This window comes from Corvus cornix, chromosome 3 (genome assembly GCF_000738735.6).
Source record: "Corvus cornix cornix isolate S_Up_H32 chromosome 3, ASM73873v5, whole genome shotgun sequence".
In the NCBI taxonomy this organism is placed as follows: Eukaryota; Metazoa; Chordata; class Aves; order Passeriformes; family Corvidae; genus Corvus; species Corvus cornix.
In genome coordinates this window covers 103372084-103398697 of record NC_047056.1, presented here as the reverse complement: position 1 = coordinate 103398697, position 26614 = coordinate 103372084, and the positions used below count along the sequence as shown (strand labels likewise).

Sequence of the window (26614 nt, the reverse complement as noted above, 5' to 3'; positions counted from 1 at the left end):
TATAGCACACCCCAGTATGACGTAAATTTCAGTCACGTACAGCTTGTTTTAAAAGCAGAGTAAATTTTTATCAGTCTCTTGAATGCTAACAGATGAAAGACTATGTTCAAATCTTTAGGCCTTATACAGCAGACAGGATTGCAAGGCTAATTGGTGCTGCTGGCATTCAGTGTCGAGGTTAATATGAAATAAAGCTGGTTTAGAAAATTATTATTTATTGTTTTGTACAGATGGATTTGATTTGTAGCTTGGAAGTTTCACAAAGCATCTGTAGTACCCAGAGGAAAGTAAAAGGAGTAGAATCAATAGGAAGTGCAATAGGTACCTAGCATGGTTTTAGAAAAATAACCATTTCAGACAGCTTCACTTTAAGTACAGCTTCTGAAGTCTGTATTTGGCATTCCTTCTTACTAAATCAGTGTTGAATAAGGGCTCCATGATTTTGCTGAAAATTAGGCAAGAGCTGTTTTTTCCAGGCTTACACGGAACAGAGCCTCATTTTACTTCTTCCTTTCATGCCATGGGGATTTTAGAAGGGCAAAGATATCAGTAAATCAGGAGTTGCAAAATGTTGGCCAAGGAGTGGTCATATCTTGATCTGACCACAGTGTGGCTAAACCAGACACCAGGTAACAGAAGTCCAACTTCCAGTCATGCACATATAAACTGCTGTCCCTCCCTGTGGCATGACAACATCAGAGCTCCCAAATCATCCAGAAAGCACTTCTGTTGGCCTTGATTTTCTTGTGGCAGAATAACACCTCTGATAGTCTCTTTGGTGGGACATAGAGCATGTTTTGGCTCCCCAGAGGATGGATCAGCCACTGTTGACAGCAGCAGCCAAACCAGGTATTGCATGCTGGTATGGAGGAAACCAGTAAAAATTCAAAACACTGTTCTGCAAATCATTGCTACTGCAGTAGGGAGTGAGGCTGACTTCAGTATGACTACATTCATAGTGAAGGAGTGCTAATACATATTTCATGGCCTTTACAAAACTGTACCTTTCTGTGCAATAACTAATGAATGACTCAGGCCTGGACATAGTAATTGTAACAAGAAGCACTGTGCTGCTGAAAACTTGGGAAACCTCTTCTCCAGTAGCGTTGAAATTACTGCATAAATCTTCTAAATTCCCAAGATATTGAAGACGGAGATCTGTATGCCTAAAAATAGGATTCATCATCTAGCACACAGAGTTTCAGCTAGCAAACAGAAAATGCCTGAGAGAAAAAAAGTTCTGTTTATTCAGCTCTCTCCCCACCTTGCCCACTGGCAGTTCTGTGGTAGGTACTTATGTTAAACAAGGATTTAGTGCCAAAAGCTTTCCAGATTCCAAGTAACAGCTTCATACATTTCCAAAGAAATGACTGGCTCACTTTCTTACAAAACCTGCAATCAGTTCATCCTACTCTTTCCAAACTAATCTAATGGTTTAAACATTTCCCTCCTCAGCCTGAAGCATTGTGAGCTGCACCTCCTGCTCCCCTATGCAGCAAGTGATGGGTACGGGCTGTGTTTGCCCCTTCTCCTGCACATGAGCCACTCTGAATTGTGCAGCTGAAAGCTCAGCGGTGGGAGCTGCTTCTGCAAGCCTGCAAATAGAGGACAAGATCTGAGCAGAATAGAATGCCCACAGCTTCATTCTTTATCAGGAACGTCCTATCCATAACCTTTAGCCTCACTTGTGTATTGAAGCTTCATTTGGTTCATATGGGCTATTAATATGGGTAGCATGTAACTCTTAAGCATTATCTTAGGTGAACTAAGATATTTGGTTTTGCTATCCTTTATGTGTGAGCATTTGTCATTCTATACCTCTGACTAACAAGAGTTGAGGGATTCATATTGGGAGAAGAATTAAACTTTTTCCAGTTAATGCCATCAATGCAGCCTTTGGCACGTTTTCAAAAAGCACTTTTCTGTGCTACCTAGTAGTACTGCGTGGAGAAATAAGGGCAATCTTTACCCCTGGAGTTCAACTGACTGCCCCCAATACTCCTTGGAAATGAGCTGGATAATCTATCTCAAGAAAGAGTGTATGAAATAATAGCTGCTACAGGCAGGGAAGTTATAAAAGTTATTTATTTCTCTCATAATAACCCTAGTTGATTAAGGAAAAAAGAAAAAAAAAAAAGCCAGAAAAAACTCCAACCCTGTACAATAAAAGACTCACATTGTGTGTTACTTTAATTTGATTTCACATCTAGACACCCATATGCATTTACTGTTTTGCTGGGAGGGTTTAAGTACCCTGAGCTAATTATAGGACAATATTTTCCGAGTTACAAGGGTAAAATTGAAAGCACAGCTAATGAGATACTATTTCTGGCTATTAAACTGAAAGAAAAAGGGTCTATTTAATTATAAAGTATGTAAAAGAAGCATAATCATCTCGTAATGTAACAGCTCTCATCTGGATTATTATTTTGGTGCACATTTATAAACACTGCCTGGCACATTACTGAATTGTTTAACATTTATGTGAATGTAGTTATTCTACAGAATATCAATATTGACACTGAGCTGGTTGTCTTTTAATTTCAAGAGTATTTCATATCTATCATATTTTCTCATTTATCAGAAATAGAAAATAAAATATAAAGGGGATGGGAAAGACAGGAGGAACTATTAATCTTGTCTGCCAATACCTCGGTATGTTTTCATGTGGTCATTTAAAATAGTACTTAATTTCACTTTAAAAACCTATTAAGTGAGTTTACTGTAACTTGCAATTCTCAGCAACATGTAAGATGAACTAAAAAGCAAATTATGGGGTTTTTTTTCCTTATTCTAACTTAGTTACTATACCATTTATAGTATAGGTTGTTCTTCCAGAATTACTTGCTAGTAAAACTCATGCTTCTAACAAACTGAGATATGGGCAACTTTAAAAACTATTTGTTGAAAATATGCCAGAGTTGCTTGGATGTCACTTAAGCCTTTAGTCCTCTTTCTTCACAGCATCCACAGGACTTCTGCTGATTCTTTGCCTTCCTTCAGCTGTCAAGACCTGCTGGGACTTGTCAAGTGGCACTGGCTGCACCCTCTGCAAGGCTTCTGTGAATGAAAAGGTGAGCTGTGGCTCAGGTATGAGCCAACTGAGAGAGGCCATGGAAGGGAACAAGGTGAAGTGAGGTGATTTCCTTCATTTGGCTGACCTGCAGTTACTACATGGTTAAAGGAGAGGCACAAGTAACTTGAACGTTTTGGAGCACATCACTGAGCCACTGTAAGTTCTCTGGCAGATTGCTGGGGAATTCTTGCTGGGGAATTCTTTCTATGGCAGCTGTCAGCAGCTAAGTTGGAGATGTTTATGCTTATGGGTTTAAGGACTAGTTTGTGAAGTTAATTGCATACCTAATAAAGGCGTTTCTTGAACTTCTTGAACACACCGAGCTTCTGTGAAATAAGCAAAACTTTTGACTGGAGGGAAGCTGAACACATCTCCACATCTCCCAGGAGATCAAAGACAGAGTAAAATATATATATTATGGCTGTACTGAGGCATTACATTTCACTTCAAGGGGGTGAAGTATCTTAACTATCTGTCTCCTGGATTTAGAAACTGAGCTTTTACTAAACTAGATGTTCTAAAAGGTCACAAATAATTACCAACTGTCATTAGCTCCCTGTTAGCAGCTTTTTGTCATGGAATTTCCTTGAATTTGTTATAAAAAGAGAGTAGAAATATAAAAAGAATTTGTTCATAGTTATCTCATGGGCCTATAACTGGAACCAGTAGTCTCACCAGATACAACTTGAAGCCACTATTCCTCTCATTGGAGTGGAACAGGGATAAGGGCCATAACTTCTTTTACATAATTGCTCAAATACATGCTGGGAGGAATTATAAACATTTGTGACTGTTATTTGTGGCATTATCTGGAAGTCATGGATGTGAAAAAGAATCGATGTCTTTCTGTCCTGTCTTCCACTATCCCCTAAAGCGTACAGGTCCAAGCCTTTCTATCACTGCTTTCCAGTTGATTTTCATTGATTTCTTCTCTTACTAAGCATCTAATTACCATTTTAGAAGCTACTGGTGTACAAGATATTGCTCCTTTATGTCTGAGACTCTTTGATGCTATCCACATGTGTCACTTGCAGCAGCTGACTACTCACTGGTCACTCGGAGGCGGATAATTCTTTGATCCTCTTGTCTGAAGTTGCATATAAATAAAGGAAAAGCTTTCCCCAAAGAACTGCCCTGTGAACAGGAACACGAGGAAATGTTCCTTTAGATGAGTAAGCCCATGTGTTCCTGTGGGGAGACTGGAAGAAGAGCTAGCCATCACTAGATTCAGTCCAGGCTTTTCAGATCCCACTTTATGCAAGGGAAAATGAGGATGCCTAGGATTTCCTGGTAGCTGCCTCATTTGGAAAAAAAAAAAAAAGCTTTTTTATGGAAGAACAAGAAATAGAACAAGTTGCAACATGTCCCTCATCCTTTTAATTACATGGGAAAGGAGAATACATGGTTAATATTTCCACTTGCAATCCCTTTACCTATTGTATTTCCCACCTGTTTAATTAGTGTTTCTTACTTTTTTTTTTAATTTCTCCCAGTCATTTCCTGATGTCTGAACTGTCTCCCATCTTCTTGCATCTTTTCCCTCAAACCTTGCCCACAGGTTTTCATCCTTTTGTGTGATCCCCATCTTGAAAACATTTGCATATAGATTGTAGTTTCTTTTTGAGCATAATTTTTGTGCTATACAGTGATAACTTTTCCCCATGAGTAAAAGAAAAAGAAAACAGAAGAGGCTTTGCTAGAGGCACAGAATATGCCTACATTGAGCAAGTGTCATGACCAAACCTAACTGATGTGTGTCTGTGGAGCCAAACAGAACCAAGGACCTGATACCGGCACTGAAAGTACTTTGGGGCTTTTACTTCGGGCTAGTTCTAGTCTGACTGTGCAGCTTAAATACTTGTCAGCTGCTAAAGTGCATTTCATGTCCTCCTGCAGTGCATCTTTCATTTTAGTTTCATCCAAAGGAGCAGTTTGCACAGCCTGAGACCACTTGAGACTGCAAACCAAAGCACAGCAGTGGGGAGGAGGGTGCTGCAAAAGCATCTTCCTGGTCCACGTTAAAACACTGATGTACCTTCACCTATATTGAGGCAAGATATTTTCTCTCCCTTCCACCTTCTCCCCTCAACTATGCTTTAGAAGGACCTGACAGAGCTTGCTCCTCTTCAGTGAATATATTATATATTCCAGTGGAGCACCCACTTCTTAGGGCAAAGGAGTACTTATTTCTTCTGGGTACTCTGTCTGTGAAGGCTCAGTGTAGTGTGCTTTGTGTTGCCTAGTCTTGTTTCTGTATGGAAATGTGATTTTATTATTTTTTGCCCATATAACTTTTAGTTAGGCTCATTTCATTAAAGTAGAGAAAAGTACTTCTCTGGAAATCATGGAATCATGTATTTTTTTCCCATATACTTAAATAAGTTGTTTAATTCAATTGGATACAGACATTAAAACCATTTATAAATATAGATTCTATTTTAGTAATACTAAGATTATTGACAACAAAATCACAATTATTATGACTGGTCAGAAAACATGTTTTGCAAAATATATAATGTTTTTACATTTTTTGTAACCATATATTCCTTAAAATTTTGCATTCCCCTTGGAATTATGAGAGTTTGCCTCAGGTCTGACTTTCTCCCTATGACTTCTCAATTGATGTCACTGGCTTCCAAAAAATCTTCCCAATGAGACAGATATATTTCTGAGAAGATGTGAGCATTTTAAGCTTTAAAAAAAACCAAACAGGTTCATTACAAAGTCACACACAGTAATACATGCAAGGGACTTCTGGGACCATTGATTTTATTTTCATCCTTCTGCAGGCAGGTATTTTAGGAAGAACTTTTTCCCTAAACCAATTCTGTAGCATATATAGTTCAGATTTTTTTTCCTACTACTCCTGTTGGAAAACTGCTCTAGAATCTCACTTATGTCTGGGTGAATTAAGTTTTAATTGTTTATATCCAGTTGTTCTCAGGTCACATTGTTCTTCCTAACTTGATATTGAATTGATTGATATATAAATGTAAATCTTGGTGATTTTTTTGCAGCCTTTCAGTCTTCGTTTTGTCAGAATAACATAGCAAACATCACCAAATGAGGAAGAATTCACTGCATCATTTTTAAAACAGCATAAGTACTTACTTATCTCAGCAGATTTAACTTGGGATCTCATTTATCATTTTCACAGGAACAGCTTGTTGATGATATATTCATTTCGTTTATAAATGGATCTCTCTGTCTTTTTCCTCGGTCATTTCTAGTTGATGAATACCTAGTTTATAACTGCAACCCTTTTTTATAAGTCCCTAAGTAAAAGTTGCAGCCTGGCCTATTGAATTTAATTTATTACTGTGGTCCTTGACACCCTCCTGCTATTCACCCTATTCACCCTCCCTGACACTAATCATTAACTCACGTACTTCTTGGGCGCTGAAACCTTTGATGCTTCTTCTTTTAGCATCATCCATGGACATCTCTTTCATTTAAACAATAATGTCCTTTTAAAAAAATTACTTATAGGTGTAGAAATGTACAGTTTTTAATCCCCTGTTTCATCAGAGAAAGCTATCAGAAAAATATGGTATAGGCAAACCTTAGCAAATCCACGTTACAGTTGTTAGGATTTTTCCATTTATCTTTAGCTACAAATCTATCCAAACTATCTTCAGGTTTGATCTTGTAGTTGGGTACACAACTTTCCTTTATTTAAATATTTAGTGCTGACTTGCTGAATAATTTCCAGTTATTCAGTACTAATCTCAAAAAGTTAAAAAAAAAATTTAAACTATTTGCTACGACATCAGAATTTCAGAATTCTGGATGATTTTCACACAATGATGTACTAGGATTCTTGATTTCTGCTTTTAATTTTATAATTTCTATTTCCATGCCAATTTTTATACTTCCATTCACATTAAACCATTAGTCCTCTGATTCCATACTCAGCAGAACTATTAATGTTAAAAATTGAGGTAACATTCATTTACTCTTTTCAGTCACACCTTGAAGTCTTGCTGAATCTCCCAATACTCGCTGCACAAAAAATAATTTTTTAATTGCCTTCTCTTATTTATTTTCTCCTTTTCCAGGTGCAATTTTTAACTGTGTTTGGTTCTTGACAGTTGTTATGATCTTTCATGACTTGTCTTTAAAATATTATTTTCTTTACAGAGCAGTCCTTATTTTATTTCTGTTTGGTTTTGATTTTGCATTTCTTGTACAATCTCTGCTTACTCTTAAGTATTTTCTGTGATTTGGAAAAGTTAGTCTACTACACAGGGGTAGGAGTTCTTGTATTTTGTACTATTAATAGAGACAATTCCCAAGCTTACAGTACAGTGAAGTCTATAGGCTCATTAATGCGGCTGACTTTATTAACTAGATAACTTAATTTGTCCTTTTGAAATTGAGAACCCTAGTAATAACCATACCCATGAGTAGCTCTTCATTTCATTTAAGTGAATCAGACCAGGATTGACTAATAACTTTCTGTGAATATCTCCAAAGATCATGAGTTTAGAAAAGGCAAAGCTAAAGAAATCTTACTGTCATCTTCATGTTTATTTGACTGTTATTTTCTTCAAAGAAAATTACTCAGAAATGGCTGGGGTGCTATTATTTTTAGCACCTTTTGTCTCTCTCACTATACTTGAAAAGAGAAGTCATTCAGGCTACAATTCCAAATAGTATTTAATGACTTTATACATTATTCAAGTTCATCATTAGGTTTAGAGGCACAGAACATGTTCTAGAGCACTCTCCAGGAATGATGCTGACACAGGCAGACTTTGCTCTCTTCTCAATGTGTGTGGTTGTATTCATCTGTCATTAGTCTACTTTAAAGTCAATGTGAGAATGTGAATACATTGATCTACCAAGTCCTGCTTTAGTTATAGCTTTCCTGAGAAACACATATCCTTAAATACCTCTGTTTCAGTCATGTTTCCTTTTTAACAATTTCTTTCTTGTCCTATAATATTTCCTGTCAGTTCTTTTTTCAGTATTTCAAGATTCTCCACTGTATTCTAAAACATTTCTAGTATTTCCAGTTTCTCAAGTAGATAAGATAGGTCTTTTTGCCAATGATTGTTGCCTCCAATGAATACTTTTGCAGCATTAATAGTGTTGTTTGGTTATGTTCTGGGTTTTTTTTCTGTTTGATATTTGTCCTCTACTTTCTGGCATTCTTTTATAAACAGCCTTAACATTGACCAGCTTCATTGCATACATTAACAGAAAACTCACTGAAAAGGAGTTTGTGGTCTGTTTGAAAAACATGCAGATAGAGTATGACAGGGAGGCCATAGAAAGTTAATGGACCAGAGAATCTGGCCATAGGAGATACCTGAGCTTTGTATCTGCTTGCTGCACACTGTGCTTCAGCACATGTACTCTAAAACACAACAGACAGGGCAATGTCAGAGAATATGCTACAAATGCTACAAGCACAATCTGCTACTGTAGCCAGCCCAGTGCCCAGAGTATGGGGAGATATTCACTTCGTCCTCTGCTTCACTCAGTGGTGAAATACAAGAGGCTACTATGGCAACATCACATGGTACATTTGTTATCTCTGAACGAGAATGTGTTGAAGGAAGTAGCAGATCAGTATGCCATGTGTGCTTTCATTTTCTGGAATGTTTTCAAGGGAAAACATCTGTTCAGATATTTTTCCTGGGATTATGGCTTCAGTTAACAAAAAAGTGAAGAGGAAGGGATGCAATTCTCTCTCACACTGCAAGCTTTTCTTTTCTTCTATAAAATTAACTTTTTTTCCCAAGAAAGTATGGCTCTTGTATCCTATACCATGCTGTTTTTCCTGGGTTGAATGTATTATTTGTGTCTTTACTAGTTTCCTTAAATGAGTAAAAAGCTAAATATTCCTTTGAACGCTTGTGTAGAGATATTGTGGGTAGGTGGAAATGGAAGGTATGGCTGGGAGGTTAGCCAAAATCTTTCTGTACTAGCTACAAGCATTACTTCAAGATGTGAAAAAATTTATATTCCTATTCATTTCATAGAAAAGATAGTCTGTGGTTAAAATATTAGAATTCTGGAATTTGAGAAATATGTATTCCATTCTTGGCATGGCTACTCAGGTGTCATCTCTGATGCTAGACATGTCCTTTAATATCTGTATGGTTCAGATCTTCTCAATATGATATCCACATTCTTGGTTTTGGATGCTAAGCTCCCTGGATTCCTTTCACTTAACTTTAGACATCTGCAGTATAGACATTTACATTTGAACAAGCTGTCTAGGCTTCCTTTATAGTCAATGGAAAAATGTACAGGCTTTGGATGCCATTCATCTGGACAATTTTAAACATCTCAGTCAGACTAAGACAAATTGCATCCAAAAAGTGCCTTTTTCTTTCCACTGATGACGTCACAAGCAGAAATTAAAGATCGTATATATCAAAATTTGGACAGATAAGTACTACCTTTGCAAACAGAGTACTCTATGTGTGCTAGTAAAGTAGTTTTGCTGATGTGCCCCTTTGTTATGACTGTAGTTTCTGTGTGATACTTGAACACCAGCTACAATCAAAAAGTAAACTGTAGGAGGCCCCAGTGTTCTTTCTTACTTAAAGACCAAGGCAAATTTCAGTCAAACAGAGACACAGATAAGAAAACTGATTGAGAGAAAGAAAAAAATAATGTTGGCCATAATCCCAATATTAGGTTCTTTTAAATACTAAAAAATAAACTATTCATTATTGTAAAACGTTTTTTTTAAATTGTTGTTTGAAATTAGATCTGCAGCAATAGCCAAGTATTTTAAAAGAAGAAAAAAATAGAAACACATTTTTCTTTACTAGAATATGCTTGTTATTGGCAACTGAAATGTCTTCTGCTGCGAAAGGTTTTCAGTTCCATGCCAGGATACTTGGTTGAAATACAATTGAATGAATCTGACTGCCAGGGCAGAAAAGTTCAATTAATTTCTTCGTTCATGGGTACACACAGCTCTGAGATGCTCTCATGTTCAAGATGCTCTCATGGGGAAGCAGGCAGTACCACACAGGACCTGTGAGAACTCCTGATATTTGGGAGAGCCCCTCAAAACACACTAGACATCTAAAATGGGGCTGAGATTCCCAAGTATGCACAACTGAGCTGGGCACACAGAGAAGGGAGAGTCACAGCTCCTACATTAAGCACTGCTTTTGAAATGCTGAAGTAAAGTAATTAATGTCTCTAAAAGCCAGACTCATACTGTCAGAGTATTATTCAGAAGAGACATCTAGTTTAGGGGTTCTGAATTGCCTTATCTAGGTTTTATATCTTTCAAGTATCTGCAGCAAGTTAAAAGGGCAAGATCTGGCAATCCTGACCTTTGAAAAACAAAGTTAGGATATGACTCATTTTTCACTTCCACTAAAATCAATGGGGAGAGATGCTTCTAACATATATTATACAAAGCTTATATAGGCACAGGAAGATATCTTATTCTGGAAGTTCTTTTATTTTTTCTGTGTCTAAGGTTAAGGTGACATCATTCCATACCTACTCTAGTAAGAACTGTCTCACAAGCAAAACCACACCAAATAAGTAAAGGAATTGAATCTGAGGTGAATAGAGGACAACCTTAGGGCAAACTGTATCCATTACTTCCAAGTTTTTAGTCAAAAATTAAAATGTCATCCAGATGCCAAATCCAAAGTTTTATGATAACTCAGTAAGTGTGAGATACATTAAACACTTTCTTGCAGAATTTTGTCACAAGTGTCTGGTAACAAAGGCCAATTTTGTAAAGATCTGTAGCTAATTTTCAGGCTTCAAGTTTTACTTGTAATTTGCATCTCAGGTTAATCACATCCGTGCACAACTGCAAGATGTTTGATGACTTTAACTGAAGTAACTGAAATAGAATTAATGAGCAAAAACAAAAGCACACAGAAATTTCCAAGACTTTAAATTTACTCACAATGTTTTAGAGAATATTTCTTCATGGCAGCTGCATTGACTTGAAAGGTATTGTAATGTTAGGGATTTATGAAGAAGACAAAGAAGTTATCTAAAATACATACAGTCAGCTTAATAGTAACTAGAGCAAGAGACAGTGAAATAAATCCAAAATAATAAAAAATAGAAATACAAGTAAAAAAACAGTTTAAAGGAAAAAAAAAAATAAACTAGATGAGCAAGAAAAAGTAGAGTGGCTCTGCCCTTGGCTACATTCTCAGGGTATGTAAGATGTCACAGGACAAGACCTAAGATTTTTCATTAATGTATGAGCTGAAGGAGCTTACAGTGCCTAAAGGAGATAAAGAGACCTTAACTGTTTCCACTAGGAGGGTCCACTGCCCTCACAGCAGGAGATGCTGCTCTGACTTCTCTCTTCGGGACAGTAGCAACTAAGTTTGCCTTTTCTGGCACAGGAAGAGCTGGAAATGGGACTGTGGCTGTTTTGCCACTGTCAATAACCCACTTCCTTCAATGACTGCCTGCTTTGCCTCTTCACAGAGCCAGTCCTGGTGGGAGATTTAGTTTAGTCTCAGTGCAGGAAATACTTTAAAAGTCCCTCGTTAGTCCTCTGCCTTTGATGTCAATCTCAGAATTTGTACCTTTCCCGAGGACCATTGCATGCTGCTGCATTTTAAAAGCTTACCTTTCTGTCTGACTGTGAATATCTGCAGGATGAGAACTTTCCCTGGTAAATGTTAAGAGAGGAGTTTTCTGTTGAACCATTTTACATTTTTGCATATTGTGCACTGAAAGAAGCAGGAAAGATTTGCTGATGGCAGCTGGGCTTGGGCTATGTTACCTTCTGCAAGACTTTTGGAATGGGTTGACTTAAAGAGATTCAATGAAGACTGAAGTTTCGTGTCAGACAGAGATGTTGTGAAGCAGGTGAAAATTGGGAATAAGACTAGACAGAACCAGCATGATCTGCCTGAAAAAAAATTAAGAACTTCTCTCTGTAACTCATGCTCACTCAGTTCTACAGATGGACTGTATAGCCTATAACAGACTCCTTTTACGGGATCATGTAAAAATATTCCTGACCACAGATGGACTTTGAATCAATGAAAGTTAATTACATTTTACAATTCTACAGACATGTACATTTGTTAGGATGAAGAAAGGATTTTGGAACCATGTGAAGTGCTTTTACTGAGTCTAGATTTTGTACGGTAACCTGACGAATTACCAGGCTCATGTAAAAGTTACTATTTTGATTGTTTCTTCCCTGAGAAAATCACTTTCTTCCTAACCTGGTGTTGCTACAGCACATTGGGTACATAGGTAATTCACATTGATGCAGTGATGTGCAGCTCTTGGAAATGAAGCATTATTACATCATAATTCTCAGTTTCCATTTCTAGGGAGGTACTACTGTGTATATTCCATATTTAGCCTCTATTAGTTTAACAAGAATAAATGTCCGACATTGAAAAAAATTAACAGGACATAAGAAATGGCATTATGGGTCAGATGAGTAGAAACTGAGTGTTCTGCTTCTGACAGTGATGGTATGAAATGCTGTTTTGGGAGAGAACATGAACCTGCTCATACTCTGTAGTCCATCTCCCATCAAAATTTGTTTATAAGGAATGGAGAAGACACATCTCTGCTTAGCCCTGCCATCACTGATTTATAATCTAGTGTTCATGAATTTATCCAATCTACTTTGAACCTGCTAAAACTGTCCTCTCTCACAACTTCCCATGGCCATATGTTTCAGAATTCTAACTAGCTACTGCATAAAGAAATACCTTCCAGATAACAGTTGTACATGCTATCAGGATTTTGCAGGAGTTTTTTATATGCCTTTTCCTCTTGAAACAAAAATGTTCAAACCTTTCTAATGTTTTCTTGTAAAATAGCACTTCCATCACCTGCTTACTCTTCTCTGTACTCTCTCTAATTCCACCACATCCTTCTTGAGATCACAAAACAACAAAGAGCACTGAGGAGGTAGGTGTACAAAAAGTTTTATATACATGTAAAACAATGGCATTTGGGTGGTCTTCTTCCAGTGATATCTGATGTCTTGATGGCTATTTCTAGCTGCAGCCAAAGACATTGTGAGATCCTCCTGTTTCTTGTCACTGAGATAATATTTAGCTATCTAAAAAAATCTTAATTTCATCACCACACTTGGAGGTGTCACAGTTCATTTCCATTTCCAGGTCATTGGTGAGGAAATTGAGTAAAACAGGTTCTAGAATGAGCCTCTGAGGTACAATGCTGCCAATTCTTCTCTATCCTGAAAATGAAACATTAAATCTTATGCCTTGCATCCTATGCTTTAATTCAGTTTCAGTCCTGAAAAGAGCTGTGTTGTCATGACAAATGAGCATTCTAATTATCGCTAAGGTTTTTTTAACAGACTTGTGTCAAATAAACCCTTTGAAATTTCAAATGCACATTGTCCACATCATTCTCCTTATAGATGGGCACCCACATTCCCTGGTTCTGTGTTCTGAAAAGCTTCCAATCTAAAGAAAAGCATAACTGTATCTGTTACCTGAAGAAGCTGAAACATAATGCTTGTCCTTAAAAATTTCCTATTTGCTCATTTGGGGCTCAGTTGGGCCCAATAACTATAGTAAGCTCCTCAAGGCAGAGGCAGACTTTGTGCTCTGTCCCTACAGAACCAGAGCTTCAACTCAGAGCTGAGACTCTTGGGAAAGCAGCAGAACAGAAATCTAAATCTCATGTTATATTTTTTTTCAGTTATCTCAAACCATTCATCATTTCCTTTCCCAGATAAGGAAAGCCAAAGAGGGAAAGGCACTCAAGTGAAAGAAGCAGCAGATAAATCCACATCATCCAAATCCTAGCTCTACTACACTGGACTGTCTCCAAAGCCAAGGGATCCTAAATGTAAAGCTGCATTAGCATTTTGTCCATATCTCTTGTCTCTTTCCATTAGCAGTGAGCTGAATTAAATCCCTGCATCTGAAGAACAGAGATACTCCAATCCAAACACTGTGGAAATTTAGGGTTATATGCACTCCAGATTCTCTTTTTTTTTTTTTCAGTTCAGGCTCATCTCATATCTCAAAGATATTTTTTTTCTACTTAACAAGTTTCAAATCTTTACATTTACCCCATCCTCAAGCTTTCTGTTCCTTGGCAAGTCTTCCAGCCCCCAATACTGCACCATCTTTTGTCTGCTTCACACTTAATCAGCATTCCTTTATTAAAAAGCTATTAATTAGCTTCTCAGTGGTCCAATCTACTGACTATTGTGATAATTGTAAGACTTTTAGAGCTTTTACCCCCCACTTTGTTGACAGACTATTGGACTTAGAAACAGCACCACAAGGAATGCAGGCTCATCTTTGTTTCAACATACTTAAGGTGCTTTTATCTGTAAGTTTGCCTTGAACAAAATCCTGTTCAAATTGTATTAAGCCCCAGATAAACCTCTCTTTCAGATTATGGTTTCCAACTGAACTCCTGTGCACTGAAGAGAGGGCACCAAATTCTTGATTGTTTCAAGAAAACCTCTTTGAGTAATCCCTTGAGCTTGCCTACAGGGCTTGGATTTCCTAATGGATGCTTTGATGACAGGAGATAAGAGCCAAAGGTACCCTTATTCTCTTAGGAATTGCTCCAAACAAACAACCTCAATGATTAAAGCTAATAGAAATACCTGGAAGATTGATAGTTTGCAAAGCACTGCTGAGTGAATGAATAACTTCCCCTTTAGTTCCAAAAGCTAATATTTGTCCACATTTGCTGCCTTTTAAGAAAGTGCAACGGGTTTTTTTGTATGCAGAGTGTTGATCAGGAACAAACAGACACCATTTAACTGTTATTTGAATTTTAAACAAAGGCTCCCTACTTCAGCTATTGAGGCAGATTTCTGCATGGCCCCATTTATAATAATTCAAACATGGCACGGGGAGGGTCGCTAGAGTAAAGTACATATAAGTGTGAACATGATACTCTTGTAAAAGTCTTTAATGATGTGAATGGGCAGTGCACTATGGTATTCTATAGAGGGGTTTTAAATTGCACAAAGGGCTTGTAAAACTTCTATATCTGTTCCCAAGCCATACACCTATCAGAGGGTTGAACAAATGGAAACCAAACTCTGCAGCAAATAAAAATCTTAAATTTACAATGCTGGATTATAAAATGGTGTCTCTCAACAGCAGCCCTGACTTATTTCATGTTCTGATGAAATCATTGCTTGTGAATGCCAAGAAATTCAGCTGTAAACTTTTGGCAATAAGTAGACTTTCCTCGGAACTGATGGTTTTGAAAACATCTGTAAGTAAGGAATCAACTGCAGAACCAATAAAAGAGGCTGAAGAGACCAAAACTTTCACTAACACCTCATAACACAGGCAGTGCTGTGAGTGCCACCAAGCCCTGCTCCCTGGTATGTGGGTTATGTACATACCAGAGTTCATTTCCAAGATGGAGGGTTTATGATTCCCAGTGTCACAAAGCATGCAGTGGGGGAGTGTATCACATAACAAAGTAATCTAACAATAGAGCTGAAAAGAGTTGAACATTTGGTTTTTGAAGTAATGCAGCCCAGGGTGGGTGGTTCTCATATTGAAAATTCCTCAGGTTTCTTAAACACAACATAAGTAAAACCTTAGAAGGAACTACTCTGAGTGAGTGTTTTAAGGAAATTCTCCTTTTATAACCACATTGAGGAAGGATTTGATTTAATCTCATTTTCCTTAAAAGATAGTGGAGTATGGAGTTAGGAGTCGCAGGAAAAGACAGGAGGTTTGAGGGTGAGGAGGATATGGCTATATTTTGACAGTTGAAAAGGAGATTGTGAGCTGCTGGTGCCTCAGAGCTTTGTTCCCTTAGCCCAGGTCACCACCAGGCCTGTGGCGTTCAGCTAAAAGGACTTACTGAAATGGAAATAGAAGTGTGAAGTGAGACTTCAAATTATGTTTAGTTCTCTGACTGACGCTTGAGCATTCAACAGATTTAAACATGCCTTCTACAAAACCAGCCTTGGGAAAGAATTTAGATACAGAGAAGGCACAGATTTAATCTAACTTTTCCTCCCCTTGTTGCATTTTTCCCCCATTCCCCCACACTACTTTGATACATCCTGTGGTCCCCTCAGAGGATGAAGGTTCCCAGACAAGATGACATTTTGTTCTCTGAGCAGAGCTGCTCTGATTACACCTGAAACTTTGTGACCAAATTCTTTCCCTGTCCTCTGCGTTGTGGGGAAGGAAAAGGCTGTCTGCCCACTCTTCTCTCTCACAGTTCCCTGGTCCCTCACAAACCATAAATCCCCCCAAGTGAAAACAGTGCAGCTTGTTCGCTGATGCCTACCCAGCAGGAGTGAAGCCACAGCTCTTCCTGCCCCCAACATCAGTGCTTGGCAGAGAGGTGAATGAAATCCATTTTTCAATACTGTTGTCACCTTTTAATAAAACATGATGAAAAAATTATTAAAGATCTTATTGAAGGGAGTCAAAATAATTATTTTATATTATTTTTGACAACTGGATTGATGACCCCACTGCATGATAATTTTTTTCTTTTTTTTGTAATAGCCATGATTTCATGCTGAGGGACACAATTGCACTTCTTTTTTGAGTACACAGTTGCACTCCAAGGCAACTAGCAATAGGACAAGGGGAAATGGCCTCAGGTTGTGTCAGAGGAGGTTCAGGATGGATTATAGGAAAAATTTCACCACTGAAGGAGTGGTTGTGCACTGGAACAGACTGCCCAGGAAGGTGGTGGAATCACTTTTCCTGGATGTTTTCAAAAATAAGAGGACGTGGAACCTTGTGATATGATTTAGTGGGCTTGGCAGTATTTGGTCAAAGGTTGGACTTGGTGATTTTGGAGGTCTTTTCCAGCCCTAATGATTCTATGATTCTCTGATCATTTACAGCTTCCAGGTATTCAGGTTCAGATAATCTCTCTCTTACACTGACATGCCTTCCACAAAATAGGGTTTAGGACTGATAAAAACTGTCAACTTGACTGCATCTGAGGTTCTTACGTGGATTTGCGGGATGATGATAGCTTAGATGAACAACAAAATATTTTTGCCTTTCACAGCCCCTTAGAAGACTAGGGCACAGAACTCCTGTCTGCTTACAAAGCTTTTGGGAGCACTGCCCACCAGGCCAGACTGGAGGCAGGAAGGGTGAGTGTAGAATGGGAATGAAATCTGTGCAGGTTTTGGGGAGTTCTAGGCAAGGTGAATCTCAGGCTGAGTACAGAAGTGCTTTCCCTTGTGTTATGTTAAAACATGGCAAATCCTCACCTTTGAAGGACACTCAGCATGACAAAGAAAATCTCTCTCCTCTGAATTTATGCTCCTTTAAAGGCTCGTGCAGGAGGAGTTTGAAGTAAAACCTGTGGTGTTCTTTCAACCAGGCACTGGGTCATACCAGGTTGATCTGACCCATGACTCCCTTCATCTCCAGCTGGGAAAAAAAAGAAGTCTATCACGGTGTATAGTACTCAGTAACTAAGAATTTCAGAAGTAATCCTAATATATGTAGCATACACCCTTCAGTGATGGAGAAATACTAAAATATCACTTAGCTGAAAAGACTTTATTGCGATATGCTTTTAACTTGTGCTTTCTGCTTCTTTCCAGTCTCCTGTTTTCTTTTCACTCCTGTAGAGTGAAAGATTGGTCACACTGACCCACTGCCAGTATTTCTTAATTCTCCTTAATGAGGACAACCTGCCTGCCAAATCTGATCCTGGAAACCCACATAACTGTGAGTATGAGAAAGATGAGATTAGTACTTTAGAGCTGTTATTAGTGATATAAAATACAAATGAATATGGTTTCTCACCCCAGATGCTATGAATGGTCTGTGTAAATGTTTTTTAAAGCCCACATTTTAAAACACCTTAACACTGAGTGAAATGAAAACTTACTTATAAAGAAGGAAGTTGAAAAACAAAAACTCAAGTAATTTTTGTTAGCATACTTCATTATGTAAATAAATAGAGAAATACAGATCTGATTTCATGTCTCATTAATATTAACTGCTGCTTGTCAGAAAGTATTTATGCAATTCTATTTTATAATACATTTTCAGATTTTAGCATTCTCTTTCTCTTTCACATAATCAAGATGAAAATTTGCTTATGATTCCTCAGAAACACGATAGAGAAATCATTCAACGTACCAAAAAAACACACCAAAGATGAGAGAAAAAACTATATTCTGGAATAATCAAAACCCTCCTAGTTTGGTTACCCTTCTAAAGCTGGTAGGTGAAATCCTTGACCAGTTCCTTTTAAACCCAAATGTAAATGCTGATTTCCTTCACCAGGGCACTGTGTCTGAAACCATCATCTTGCTGGTTCTTTTGAAAGCAGAGAAACAGAATCTTTTCTGAAGCATGTTTGTAAAAAATAGCAGGTTCTCAACATCAACAAAAGTAAAACAGCTCTGTAGCTACAGCTGAGCTTGGAAAGTGCTGGAAGGACCCTGTGGAACTTGGGATTTCTTAATCAGAACAGAGTTTTGCAGCCCTTTGAAGGCCCTGGCTCATATTTGTGGTGGTGGCAGTGGAGTCCCACTCCCTCTGGGCATAAACATCCACTCTCTTCCATGGACAGAAAGTAGAATAAAGGTGGAATTTCATGTTCCTTGATATCACAGATACCTTTGCAGTGATGCTTGTTCACACACAAAGAATATCTTCGCTTGTCTCTGATTAGTCATATTCCTAGAGAACTGCCACAAGTACATTGCATTCCCAGCTCATCTCTTTCCCAGTTTTATGTCTGCATCATGTCTGGTGTTACTGCCATGGTGTGGTCCATAGGGGTCCAAGGGATGACCAGAGCTCCTTGTCCAAGGCCACAAGTGTGTGCTCAGCCCAGATAGTCCTGTGCTCCTTGCAGAGACCAGCTAGGGAGACATTTTTGGGGGTAAAGGGCCTTTGATGCTCAGCTTGTTTCCTACTTCTCTAAGTGAGAGAAGGTGGTAGGGAAGAAATTATATCATTAAATCTGTGCTATCCCATTATATGGGAATTTTAGACAAAAAAAAACCATCATAAAGAGAAAGCATGAGAGGTGAATAATAAAAGAATAAATGTGTATCTAAGTTTATTGTCATTATCCCAGCGGATGAGTGGGGGTGCATTAAGTTCTCAGCTTTTGACACCATTTGATGCCAGCCCTTGGGAGCTGGGCTTGGCCACTGCTGAGGGCGCTTGAAAAATCCCACCTACGAGTCAAACAAACTATATTAGTCTAGTGACCTGTGTTTGAACCCACTTGCCTTTTAAAAATAAACCCCTGTACAAATCCCAAAAGAAACATGTGGTTAGTTCACATCATGGACTAATAATAGCTTACATCATCTTATTTTTAAAATCAGTCTTTTTTTGAATTATGGGAATGTCAGAAATAGTGTTGGAAAATTCCAAAGTCTACCAACACTATCTTAAAAGTGGCCAATCCTTCTTTTTTTCTGAACCTATTTAAAATTTAAAAAAATAAAATAAAATCCCAACCTCTAAAACGACAACCTTTTTCTGCCAACTTTCAGCCTGGAACACATTTTTACTGCACTTATAATCCCCGAACAAACCAGGTTTATGCTGGAAGGGCTGACAGACCTTTAGCTATTACAGCTATCTTACTAGCTCAGCTGTATTTATTTTTCATTATATTTAAATATAATTGGTTGAGGTTTAAGTCTAGTTCAATTTGATGAGAACCTTTTCATTTAAATATCAGTTCTTGGAAATGAGTCCTTTCTTGGGTGTCTTTTGGGGCTATTATGAATATAATTTTGGGATTGCTTTTTAGGTTTTTCTCTACTACCTCATTTGTGTGGTTTTGCTTTTAATTCAAAGTGCAAGAGGAAAAATAAGCATTCTTATGAAGCATATGGTATTCAACTGTGGTTTGAATCCCAGTGTGAGGAATTCCACTAGAAATTTCACACATTCTGTTCTGGTCTCAATTAAAAAATACTGGAGCTGGCCTGGCACATCAGTGGAAAAGCTATGGGCTGGTGTACATGGATCCTTGATGCTTTCCTGAAATTCTCTGGACAAATCTGAGTGGGGGCAAAGGGAAAAGGGTCAAGGTGCAAAACAACTGTGGAAACCCAGAACTGTTTGTGTCAGGGATTGCTGATGGGATAGCTGTGGAATTAGTTTAAATATGAAGTGTCTGTGCTCTCCAGATTGAAAAATACTTTTTTCTGGATGAAATATGACCAAGATGGAAGACCTTTGAAACTGAGAATTAGGAAAAAAGAAAAATAAATTCAGTAAAATGACTTTGAAATACTAAATCTAGCCAACAGTTATCTCAGAGGGAAAAAAAATCTTCTGAAGTGAGAAATGTAGGATTTGAACTTTAACTACTGTCATACATAAAGGAGGATGGCAATGAAGATGAAGTCATAGTTATTAATGTTCTTATTGATATTAAGTAAATGTTAGAAGTGTAAATTTAGGAGAAATGAGAACAATATTTTTATATAATTTAGAGGAACCATTTCAATAACTTAATCTAATGTTTTTCATAATACAGGATAAAGAATCACACCAACCCTTTTCTAACTGAAGACTTAAGCTTTTTTTTGAAGACTGTGATCTTTCTCTAGAAGATGTGATTTAGGTAGGAAGTCTTAAAGAGATGGATAATCCACAGGGGAATTTGTCCCAATTGCTCTCATTCTGGTAAAAAGATTATTTCCATTTTTAAAATCTTTTTCTGTCTTTGCATGATTACCGTCTTCAGTATCTCTTTCCCTTATGATTATATGACTAGTGATTATATGCAATTATCATTTGGTTTGTTAGTTTACTGTTCTATAAAGTAAATATACTAAAATATTTAAATCTCCTGTGTCACAGATATTTTTCAAAACCTTGAATAATTTCTCAGGGCAAGGACTAAGGTGCCTTTCTTAGCTATATTGTTGCATTGGAGGTTCATATAGATTGGGTTATCCAAATGATTTGTAAAGCCCTTTCAGAATCTCTGCTCTCAAAGACACAATTTCACATTTTGTGGTTGTGGTACCTTCCTTTGCTCTTTGAGCATGAATCTTGTCTGTACCACGTTAGGAAACATCTTCAACTGCACTCACCCTGTCAAGCAACCTAGATAGTGTGAAATAGAGTGGGGTTTCATTATCAATTTCTGAATTATCAGCAATAATTGAATAGAATACTTTCTTTCAGATAATTTGAAAAATATTGAATTGCAGCTGTCATGATTGCCCATTCATAGTTAAATTAAAATATATGTGTCTACAATTTCACTTTTCTTCACAAGATTAGGTGTGTTTTGGCCTAAATTGTATGTCATAGAATGTGAAATGTTTAAAAATGTTTAAAAAATTAATATTAACAGAAACAGTTTTAAAAACAATCCCATTTTTCACTTCTAAGTGCCTGATAAAAAAACTTCTAGGGAAAGAGCTTCCCTCTACTCCTCTTTTCTTACATCTGCCAGAGATGAAAAACTTAGATGGTCTCTTATATGACCCACTGTGTCACTTTCTGAAGTCTTATGGATGAGAACTTGTTACTTAACCTTTGATGAAATCTCTTGCACTTCAATATATCAATGAAACACATACTGTGCCTGACAGACATACAGAAACAGACACAGCTGTTTCCTGGTAATCACCAAGGTGCTCTGTTCTCTAATGGAGTTCAGGAAGGGTTGACACAGACACAAAACTATTGCAAATCAGTGTCTATGAGTCTGTAACCAGAGAATTTAACCATGTAACACATACTGTGCAACTGATCAAAATGCAAAATCAAGTCAAAATACAGAGCTTCCAGAGTGCATTTTGTGTTTGGTACAGGAAAATACACCACTTCAAAGCTAGTCAATAATACATAAGACACAATTTTTTACAGTGCTTGCTATCGCTTTTTTTGTCAGGAAGAAGAAAACAGACATGGGCAAAAGAGGAACAAAAATAAAAGTATGTGGAAAATAAAGAATGGAAAAACTGGTGTTAAAGTAGAATGAGTCTGTTTTGCATCTGCTCTGCTTATATCAGCCAGTTAGTAGCCACACAAACAGTGAATTTAAGCAATTAACAGAGTCCACTTTCCTTGGGCGGATTTACTATGTTTGTGTTCTGCTCATTAACACACCCAAGATTTTACCTGCGACCTTTGTGATTTGCAGTCACAGTTCTGCCTAGAAAGTCAAAAATTAGCCTGGATCTTACCAAGCCAGGAGGAGCTTTGTTATGCCCACCTCAGATGGTACTTGCTTCCTGCAGCCCTACTGATGCTTGTCCCACATCAGATCTGGGAGAACAGCAGAAGAATAACGAGATTTGCAGGTGGCTGGGCTGATCCAGCAAGCAGATTTCTGGGCTAGGTGCTGATAGGAGCTGTATCAGGCTCACCCAACCATCAATGGGTACTGAGGCTGCCAGACAGAGCCAGAGCCTAGGGCAAGTTATGAGAGATTTCCAGAACTCAAACAGAAATCTAAGTCTTGTTGAAATTGAGGTTAATAATATTTTTGGTTTGGATTTTTTGGGTTTTTTTGTTTGTTTGCTTTTGGTTTTTTGTTTGTTTGGATTTTTTTGGTTTTTATGGCTTTTTTATGTTTTTGTTTGTGTATATGTGTCCCTTTTTTTCTTTTCTTCATGGTTATTAAGATAAACCTCAGGTCCAAGTTTATTGCTAGGAAAATGAAAAGAAAAAGTAAGCTTGTTTCTGGAGCCAAGAAAGTTTTTTCAATTTGCTTCTCACTTCATATCTGGAATAGAGTCTGTCATAGTATTAACACTACTTGATAGCATATTAGTAGAACTGTTTGAAGCTTGTAATCTCTTTAAATGAGACGGTTGGTAATATTCTGATTTAAAAACAAACCCACCATTTTTTCCTCCTAAAAACATGCATCCCTATGGCAAGAGGAAAACACTGTCCAAACAGATGTCAGCTCGTTTTGGCTTTTTTTCCCATTTTAAAGTCTTCCCATTGTTTGAGACACACTAACATCTATGATGCCAAATACTTCACTCAACAGAACTACTTGTCCACAGTTTATGACTGCAGGACAAGTGTAGCACCTGGATTGTCCCAGGGATACCATGTCTGCCAGGATCATAAGCAATTATATCCCCTCATCCCAGGAAATTCTTCCAGTCCAGACCTGTTTACATGCCCAAATAGATATTTTGAGACATCTGGGAGAATAGCTGGGATGGCTGCCATAGAATCCTGAAATCCACAGGTTATGTCCACTGTATTTTGAGTCACCATGTCTAAGACCACATGTCCTTTCCAGGCAGTTCCTCATCCCAGCATTGCTCGAGCTGGGGCTGGCAGAACTGCAGGGCTCCTGCCACCTTTTGCTGTGGAAATCAAGTACCTCAGGCAGGCAGTGTTGGCATTACTCAGTGTCACTGATGCTGGAGTAAATGATGACCCAGTTACTAATTCAAAACATTTGAAGGTAGTTTACTTTCCTTTCTAAAGCAATCCTTATGCTATTTCATAGCTTTCTGGGAAGTGGCCAAGAAATGCTGGATTATGGCCCTTACAGCAATATGGCACAAAAAAGTTATCAAACACACTTTAGTAGTTTCATGTTTTCAGACATCAAATGCTTCAGAGGAAAAATATAAAATTTTCTTTGTAGCACTCTTGGTTTAAAAAAAAGCTAGTAGAATACTAACAGTACACAAAGCTAGTATGTTTTTTGTGCTAAAATGTATCTGAATCTTGAAATACAGTAGTTAATTTACTTATTCTATGTTGATTTATTTGGATAATATTATGCTCTAATTTTTCCTGCACTCAGCATCATGTATATTCGTGTATCCTATTGTTTTTAACTATGAGAACTTGAAAAGTTTTTGTTTTTCTTAAATCCCATGCAAGATTCTTCTAAAATAATTTGCTCTACTTCCACGCTGATGCTACTGACATCCCCCCATAAATAAATGAGAAATTCCTTCTATAAAGAGTGAATTAAGCCTTACTATTATCTTTATAAATCTATATCAAATCATTTTCCTGTTCAAATGTGAAAGCTAACTCTTTTAGTAAAAATTTTTATTTGTTTTCAATCTGTTGTTATTAGCAACCAGAAGAAGAAAATATACTAAATTATGTTTAGCTCACCTCTTACATCATTTGCTAAGTCAATAGATTATCCAGGTATGTATCCAAGCATATCCAGGTATATCCCATCCTTAGCCTGCCATAAATATATAGGATAGAATGGTCTATAGTTGCTAAAAATTAGTATATTCTGTCTGCAGTCTGTAAGAACAGCTTTACGGAAATATATTTCAATCTGTGTTTTTTATTTTTCCATTTTAGTGGTACTCGGAATCTTTCCATGCAAAATTTGTAGAAAAATATAGAATTTTATTTTTTCAAGTGCTTTACCTTTATGCTAGTCTGTACAACATTGGTTGGGGGACATGAAGCAAAATTCAGCACACATAGCTCAAATACAGACATTCAGAAGTCCCCACAGATCTTCACGATTGTCCCCACAGCCTGTGCAACAGATCTACATTTCATAGTTCTTTGCCTCACTGTGGCCATACTGGTCCACCTTCAACCACGATTTTTAATGCAGGATTTGAGGGAATTTCCATCACCATCTTAACAAGGAATTTTCTACTTTATTATTATTGCTATTCTTTTAACAGAGAATTTAATACTTCTCCCTGTCTTTGTCCCAAGACCACAAATGAGGACATTTCTGCTTCCAGTTTTGGCAAAGCTTTGAAGCCCCATTACAACTCACCAGCAGACTCCAAAAGCCTGAGTCCTCTAATATGGACTTCTGGATTTGGATGAACCTTTTCAAGATCTCCAATAATGACTCCACCTTGGAAATGCAAAGTCTTACAAAAGGATCTGGTTCAAGCCTGCTTTCCTGGATCCCTACATGCAGAACACACTCAAGTGAAAGTACTTGCACTATTGACTTAAAGAAACTTTCTGTATTGTTCTTTCTTACAAGTTGTTTACCTGTTTTATAGGTGTCAAAGCAGAAGCTGAAAAAAAGTTCACATTCTAAGTTGTGAAGTCTCAAACAGGAAATCACATCCAGACTTAATTTCAGGAACCTATTTCCGTCACTTCTAGAATATATTCAGACAGTATAGTTGCTGTAGTGGTGGTTTGATTTATTTGCTTGGTTGGTTTTTGTTGTTGCTTTGGCTATTTTTAAATTTTGTATTTCATTAAAAGATCTGGTTTTATTCCATATTCATTCCTTCAGCAGGCTTAATGCTAAATTTGACGAAAATGTGCAACCTTTTTTTATGAGAAAAATTAATTAAGTAAAGGTTTTCCATTAAAAAAAGAAAAAGTGTGATCATTTTTTTCTTCTAATAGTCTTCAGTTACATCAAAAGCTCTTGCAGAGAGGAAGGATAAACTCTTTTTTATGTCTGAGTTGCTATAGCAAGAAGTAATGAACTTAAATTACCAGCAAGGGAGTTAAACTGGATACAAGGAAAAATATTTTCTGATGCTAAGGCCAATTAAGCATTAGATGGTCTAGGGAACCCACAAAATATAAATTATTGAAAGTTTAGAGAAGATATTGGACAAAATGTGATGTGACTACCATTCCTTCTGATTTCAGCAGGAGAGATGGTAGATAATCCCTTAATATTCCTTTCAACTCCACTTTTTGTTGTCCTATTTTTAAAGTATTTTTTTCACATTTTAGATATCACATTTCAAGCTTTTTTTACTGATGGTGCTTTGATTTTATTCATAGCTTGCCCAACATGACCTGTATTTTTGTCTTACCCTAAACAGATGAGCCTATTGTAAGATGTATAACCTACCTATACTCTATATGTAAAATACTTTAATATAGAACTTGCCTTTCTGCATGATTTTGCAGCATAGAACCCAGCATCAGATATTTTGGCAGCATGAAATGAAATAGTTCGCCTCTGTTTTCCTGCCTGCAAGATAAATATCACAACAATGATTTCATTCTTCTGAGAAATTCTCAAGATGTGAATATTCTTTTTAAATCTGAAGTAAAGGTGAAGAAATAAATTCAATATTATGTGGAATCATTCAGGAAACAGTTCTGCTACTTATCAGCCTTGAGAGGCCTTAGAAAATAATTTTGCTTCATCTTCTTTTATCTTTTAGACTACAAGCTTGCTGGGACAGGAACAGTCTTACTTTGTTTACATTATACCTAACACAAAGCAACCCCATTCTGGGATTCTGTTGCCCATTTTCCCAATGCAATTCTACACTAAAGAAATTAAAGCCTAATGATATAGCATCAAGCAACCTGCGATGAAATATAATCAAAATGCAGCGTGTTGCCAATATATCACATTCTCAGAACAGCAGTAAAGACTAATTCCTCTTTCTCTCCTTTTCCTATATTTTAATGGATGCACTGACGGTGTTAAGCAGCTGAACAAAGCTTTGAGTGTTCCCGTGAAAACGGCCAGGAAAGCCCCCTGCACACTCTGCAAAGGGTAATGCTGAACAACTGCTGCTCCCCTGACTCGGCGCTTTGTGCGATGCCGCACATGGGCCTGCAGACACACATTTTAACTCTGGTGCAAGCAGAAACCTTTCTGACATGAAACCTCCATCAAAAGAAGCCTGTGAAAGCAAGTTTCCTGTAACTT

At 37.4% G+C, this 26614-nt stretch overlaps 1 long non-coding RNA gene across 3 annotated transcripts; it reads left to right on the top strand.

The window, feature by feature from the left end:
* LOC104685427 lies at positions 1–25247 on the top strand. 3 transcript variants are annotated; one of them, XR_751112.4, is made up of 5 exons: positions 1–3074; positions 17607–17733; positions 18122–18234; positions 20525–20673; positions 24679–25247. It is a non-coding gene; the product is annotated as an uncharacterized LOC104685427 (long non-coding RNA). The 3 variants fall into 3 exon arrangements; XR_751113.4 differs by lacking the exon at positions 18122–18234 and having other exon boundaries at positions 20525–20611; XR_751111.4 differs by lacking the exon at positions 18122–18234.
* Positions 25248–26614: the final 1367 nt, after the last annotated feature.